Genomic DNA, 7,500 nt, shown 5'->3' with positions numbered 1-7,500 from the left:
CGGCAACTTATTTCTCAACCTTTTGCTTGACCGTGACCTTGACCTTGGATCTTGACCTTGGACCTTGACCTTGGACCTTGATTTTCGAAAATTTAAAGACTCCTAGCTTCTTACATAACAGTTAATCCCTGCAGATTTCATTACTCTACGATTAAAATTGTGGCCAGGAAGCTGTTCACAAATAAACTCACACACTCGCAAACAGGGGTGAAACCATAACCTCCTTCCAACCTCGTTGGCGGAAGTAATAACTACTAAAGGGGCACACCAGATCAGCTGTAGTCTAAGAGTCTTGGCAGCTGTCACTGGGTAATCTTGAGGCGAAATACTTACGGTCCCTTTCAGTTTCTTTTCAAGGTGTATGGTCGATGTTATGTCAGCACTTTTCCTTTTCTTGTGTCTACCTTTAGTTTTTACTCGTAGAGGAAGATTGTGTTCATTTACTCATCCTGTTTAGTAGAATATTTTCCTATTTTTTGCTGGATTAAGTTTCTCGGTTTATATGAGATTCGTAGAGGATTTTCTCCACACGCTTATTATTATTATCATTATTATTATTATGATTATCATCATCATCATCATCATCATCTTCATCATCATTATTATTATTATTATTATTATTATTATTATTATTATTATTATTATTATTATTATTATTATTATTATTATTATTTCAAGCTAGGCTATAACCCTAGTTGGAAAAGCAAGATTATGTAAGCCCAAGGGCTCCAACAGTGAAAACTAGCCCAGTGCGGAAAGGAAACCAGGAAATAAACTACAAGAGAAGAATGAACAATCAAAATGAAACAATTCAAGAACAGTAGTAACATTTTAATTATATCCCTCATATATAAACTATAAAATCTTCAGAAACAAGATGAGAAAGAAGATAGAACTAGTGTACCTCCAAGCAAGATTATGTGTAGCCTATTTGATTATCCTCATTATCCTATTTATCAATTTAATTTTGCAAGTTTTAGCTTTTAAGTTTATATGATTTTATCAACACTGGATCATTTCACTGGATCTTGTCAATCATGAGAATTTCAAGAGTTTCAAATACGTTTGTTGAAGCAAATTGAATATACTTAACTTGTTTTGGTGCCAAAGCCTGTCTGTGGAATAGGTTAATACAGGTCTCGTTTCACAGTTTACATGTTACTTAGCTTTTTATTCTTCATATCTTTTTTAAATTTCATTCCCATACTGGGATTTTTTACTTATTGAGGTCCTAGGGTTGCAGGTTGACTACTACTACTACTACTACTACTACTACTACTACTACTAATAATAATAATAATAATAATAATAATAATAATAATAATAATAATAATAATAATAATAATAATAATAATAATAATATGGACTAACCCTTTATTATTATTATTATTATTATTATTATTATTATTATTTATGATAATAATATTAACGATAATAATAACACAATTGATAATAATAATAATAATAATAATAATAATAATAATAATAATAATAATAGTAATAAATGAATAAATAAATAACTAAATAAACAAAATCACATACATACCAATCCAGAAGGCATGAAATGAAAAGTGTGGGCATGTGGTCCACTCCGAAGGACACTCAGTAGGGATGCAGTCCATAATGTCAAAGGCGTGGTTCCCTGAAGGCAGGTCGCCCCAGACCGGGTGGCCTTGCGTGAATCTTAGCTTACGGAATCCGATCATTATTCATCGTAATATTGAGAACAAACAAACAAACAAACTAACAAGTAGAATGCTATGGTTTGTGTGAATGTTAATAAGGGTGAGGTAGGGATTATTATTATTATTAGTAGTAGTAGTAGTAGTAGTAGTAGTAGTAGTAGTAGTAGTAGTATTAACATCATCATTATTATTATTATTATTATTATTATTATTATTATTATTATTATTATTATTATTATTATTATTATTATTATTATTATTATTATTATTACTTGCTAAACTACAACCATAGATAGAACAGCAGGATGCTATAATCCCAGGATAATAATAAGAAAGCAAAATAGTTTTTTGGATTTTTTATGAGAACAAACAAATATGCTATAGTTAATTTTAAAGTTAACCGAGGTGATTATTATTATTATTATTATTATTATTATCATTATTATTATTATTATCATTATTATTATTATTACTAGCTAAGCTACAACTCTAGCTGGGAAAGTAAGATGCTATAACCTAAGTGCTCCAACAGGGAAAAAATAGCCCAGTGAGGAAAGGAAATAAGGAAATAAATAAATGATATAAGAAGTAAAGAAAAATTCAAATAAAATATTTTGATAACATTAACAACATTAAAACAGATATTTCATATGTAAATTATAAAAGGACTTTCCTCTTGGTAAGGGTAGAAGGGACTCTTTAGCTATGGTAAGCAGCTCTTCCAGGAGAAGGACACTCCGAAATCAAACCATTGTTCTCAAGTCTTGGGGTAGTGCCATAACCTCTGTACCATGGTCTTTCACTGCCTTGGGTTAGAGTTCTCTTGCTTGAGGGTACACTCGGGCACACTGTTCTCTCTTGTTTCTCCTCCTCTTGTTTTGTTAAAGTTTTTATAGTTTATATAAGAAATATTTATTTTAATATTGTTGCTGTTCTTAAAACAATTAATTTTTTTCCTTGTTTCCTTTCCTTACTGGGCTATTTTCCCTGTTGGAGCCCCTGGGCTTATAGCATCCTGCTTTTCCAACTAGGGTTGCAGCTTAGCAAATAATAACAATAATAATAATAAGCATGTTCAACATAAAAACATTATTATTATTATTATTATTATTATTATTATTATTATTATTATTATTATTAATATCATTATTATTATTATCATTATTATTATTAATATTTTATTATTATTTTATTATTATTATTATAATTATTATTACTATTATTAATAATAATAATAATAATAATAATAATAATAATAATAATAATAATAATAATAATAATAATAATATGACTGAAATAAACCTTTGAAAAATGAAATATTATATCAGAAATTCTCATTTTCTGAATATGCAATCCTCAAGTACCCTTGAGATTAGCGCAAGACCGCCAGGTAGCTCAGTTGTGGGCACACATGGGTATCTGGGTATCTGATACAGTTACGAGTCTCCCAGTGCGGGGATTTTCCAACCACAAGACTTCAATTTTCTGAATTTTGGGGTGGGAATGGTTCCTCTGTGGGGACTGGGGGTGAGGTGGGGTGGGGGGGGGGGGGCGCTGTTACGTTAATTATTCATTGGTATTTCGTGTTGGTTATAAAGGATTATTATTATTATTATTATTATTATTATTATTATTATTATTATTATTATTATTATTATTATTTTATTATTATTATTTCTAGTCAAGCTACAACCCTAGTTGGAAAAGCAAGATGCTATAAGTCCAAGGGCTCTTATAGGGAAAAATAGCCTATTGAGGAAAGGAAATAAGGATATAAATAAATGATGAGAACAAATTAACAATAAATCATTCTTAAAAAAGTAACAACGTCAAAATAGATATGACATATATAAACTATTAACAACGTCAGAAACAGATATATCATATATGAACTATAAAAAGACTCATTCAGCCTGGTCAACATGAAAACATTTGCTCCAACTTTGAACTTTGGTATTCGATAAGCGTTGGATTCAGACGCTAATTAATATTGACGATTTTAATTAAGTATTGAAATTATGATTATAAGTACACTAGGGATATTATTATCTTTATCACAACTTTTGTTATTATTACTAGTGTACGCGACCCGACAAAAAGACGGCTACATATTAAGATAGAACTGCACACACACAGATTCAACCCTTCCCACCACCTGCCCTTTCTTAACTACAACAAGGCAGTTTCGGAAATTTGTGGGAGATTGGTGTTTCCAAGTATACATCTCGATGTACACCCTCTCACTAGGGTATGTCTACTTCTTTCATCCCACCCGAGATATGGGGAGAGACCGAATAGTCATACGTTTAGCAACGCTGCTCAGCGTGACAGAATATATTTATATATATATATGTAAATATGTATGTATATATATATATATATATATATATATATATATATATATATATAGTGTGTGTGTGTATGTGTGTGTATATATATTGTAGACAGACACTTGTTTTTTATTATATAGGGAAAATTATTATTATTATCATTATTATTATTATTTTAGTTGTTGTTGTTGTTGAAGTTTTATATTTTTCATTTTGTGCAAACTTTTTCTGTCGATACTTTGATAACATGACTGCCTAACATCCGCTATGGTATTTGTAGAGAAAATTGATAAATAAGGATTTTTATTTAAAATGAAAGTTGGTAGAAAATTATATAACATATATATACCATCGAACAAAGAATATTCTACCTACCTAAAAAAAATAAATTTGCAACATTATATAGAAATAGAATATTTTCTTGCTCAGCTCAATAGTCGAAAAGCAATTAACCTTTGCGTTTCCAATAAACGTAATTATTATTATTGTTATTATTATTATTATTATTATTATTATTTTATTATTATTATTACAAAGACCCTTTTGTCATTACGGTCACTACAATATAATTAAGTGTTGTGGTAACCCATTGGAAACGTCCTGCCAGGTAAACTGTTGGACGGGAGTTCGAGACCCATTCAAGCTCGGAAGGTTCTAGTAGTATCTGCAACCTCACCATCCTTGTGAGCTAGGGACGGTGGGTTTGGAGAGCCTTTAGATCTACCTGCTCCGTCTTCAGCAGCCATTTTCTGGCCCTCCCTGTTCCTAGCTTGATGGAGAGGGGGCTTGGGCCCTGATCATATGTATATGTGGTCAGTCCTTAGGGCATTGTCACTGTCCCTGGCTTCTGCCATTCAGGAGTGACCTTTAAACCTTTATTGCAATCACAAATAATATATCTTGGCTTACTTTGGAAGAGGCTCTGACAGGTGGTAAAACAGTGTAAAATCATCATCATCATCATTTCTTCCTACGCCTATTGACACAAAGGGCCTCGGTTAGATTTCACCAGGCGTCTTGGGCTTTTAAATCAATACTTCTCCATTCAATCATCTCCCACTTCACGTTTCATAGTTCTCAGCCATGTAGGCTGGGTCTTCTAACTCTTCTAGTGTCTTGTGGAGCCCAGTTGAAAGTTTGGTGAACTAATCTCTCTTTGAGCGTACGAAGAGCATGCCCAAACCATCTCCATCTACCCCTCACCATATCATCCGCATATGGCACTCGAATGTGAAATAAATAGGAAATATTAAACAGAGGAACCTACGAGATGTCCAGTGATTGAAAATAAGAATTATGTGGTAGTGAATTCATTTACTTAACCCGATAATTATTTCAAATTGTAAGTAAACTTGAACAACGAGAATAGTTGACTAGAACATATTTTTTTCTCTCTTTATCGCTACTTCAAAAAGCTGATTTTTAAATTTGTGTTTAGAATTCATTATCAATTGAGTTGCTATAATTACGCCACACATCTGTGCTGTAATTTGAGTTGATTAATTTCTACGTAATGTATCTACTTGCAATTGGATAGATTTATATAAGTCATATATTATACTCTTCCTAATATGTGGATTCTCTCTACCTCGGGAACAGAGATCCAAGGGGGAATCAACTCAAAGTTAATAGCTTCTGGCCGGCCTGGGAATCGAACCTGGGCCCAAGAAAGTGAGGTTTCATTGACTTAGCAAAGAGTTAGAAGGACTCCAGACATTAGGAGTATGATATATGGCTATATATATATATATATATATATATATGTATATATATATATGTATATATATACAGAGAGAGAGAGAGAGAGAGAGAGAGAGAGAGAGAGAGAGAGAGAGAGGAGAGAGAGAGAGAGAGAGAGAGAGAGAGAGAGAATGATTTGCCGAATATATTCAAAATTATAGTATTTCCTTTCTTCACTTGGCAATTTTCCCTGTTGGAGCCCTTGGGCTTTTAACATCCTGCTCTTCCAATCAAGCTTGTAGCTTAGCTAGTAATAATAGCAATAATGATAACAATAACTAGCTAACTGTTTTATTTCAAGTGCAATCCGTTCTCTTGCTTGAGGGTACACTCAGACACGCTATTTTAACTTATTTCTCTTCCTCTTATTTTTATTTGAAGTTTTTATAGAGTATATATGAAAGATTCATCTAATGTGGTTACTATTCTTAAAATGTTTTAGTTTAATTGTTCGTTTCTTCTCTTGTGTTATATTTATTTCCTTTCCTCATTGAGCTATTTTTTCCCTGTTGGAGCCCATGGGCTTTTAACATCCTGCTTTTCCAACCAAGGTTGTAGCTTAGCTAGTAATGATAATAATGATAATAGATATCCTACATTCATTAGTTTACCATAAATAGTTGGGATCACATCTTAAATCGTAAGACAACGTCAGCTAGATATGTTATTTAAACGCTTCATGAGATTTTGACAAATGTCGTATGTCAGATTACAGTGAGTGTAAATTATTTCTTTATTTTCTAAGTGCAAGACCTAATAGGCTGACTGTTGATAATGTTTATCCAGTCTGTCTATGAGGATTTCCTCATGACCTCATATGTAGACTGTCCTACATACGAGGAATTAACGGGTAACTCCAACCGTTGCTTTTCTGAGAAATACCAGAGGCCAAGAGGCGAGTTAAATTATAATGTTGATCTGATGGAGTTCTTTTATCTAACTGTTAGTTTCTATTATCAATCTAATAATTTATGCTTTTGCATTTTATAATCAGCTCTGCTGTCTGTGTTGAATAGCAAGTATGAATATTACAAATTAATTTCTAAAGGTTCAACACGGAAAAAAGGTGAACAGTATTAATCTCTTGTAATAAATAAAGAGCTGTTGGGTCTGACCGTATCCTTCTGCCTCATTTTTAAAACAATTTTTACCTCCTTTTATTCTCTTCTACTTTCTTTTCCCCTGTTTATCCTGTCTCACCCCACCTTACACACATACGCACGCACACACTGGCATATATATATATATATATATATATGTATGTATGTATGTATGTATATATGTCTTTATACAAAGCATTTGTAAATATCTCAACAATTAGAATTATTAGAATTTTCGGAACTTTTATACATGTGTTTTCCTGTAACACCTTTGGGTAACGAGGTCTCTCTCTCTCTCTCTCTCTCTCTCTCTCTCTCTCTCATTACGGTACATTTTACAGTACTAATAATTACCACGTTGTGATCACAAAGGTCAGTGACTTCAGTGACTATTGAAATGTCACTGTTTTATTAAGATAATATTAGCTCTCTCTCTCTCTCTCTCTCTCTCTCTCTCTCTCTCTCTCTCTCAACGACTGCATCACACCGCATCTTAAGTTGGACGTACATTGCCTTAAGAGAGAAGTCTTTTTTTATTACCATTAAACTTAGGAAGTACAGTGGATCATAGGCAGCAAAATTCCATTATAATGAACTTTTATTTTTGAAGCTAAAATGTTGCAAAAAAAATATACACACACATAC

The sequence above is a fragment of the Palaemon carinicauda genome, chromosome 44, assembly GCF_036898095.1.
Source record: "Palaemon carinicauda isolate YSFRI2023 chromosome 44, ASM3689809v2, whole genome shotgun sequence".
In the NCBI taxonomy this organism is placed as follows: domain Eukaryota; kingdom Metazoa; phylum Arthropoda; class Malacostraca; order Decapoda; family Palaemonidae; genus Palaemon; species Palaemon carinicauda.
Note: the sequence above shows the minus strand (reverse complement) of the source record.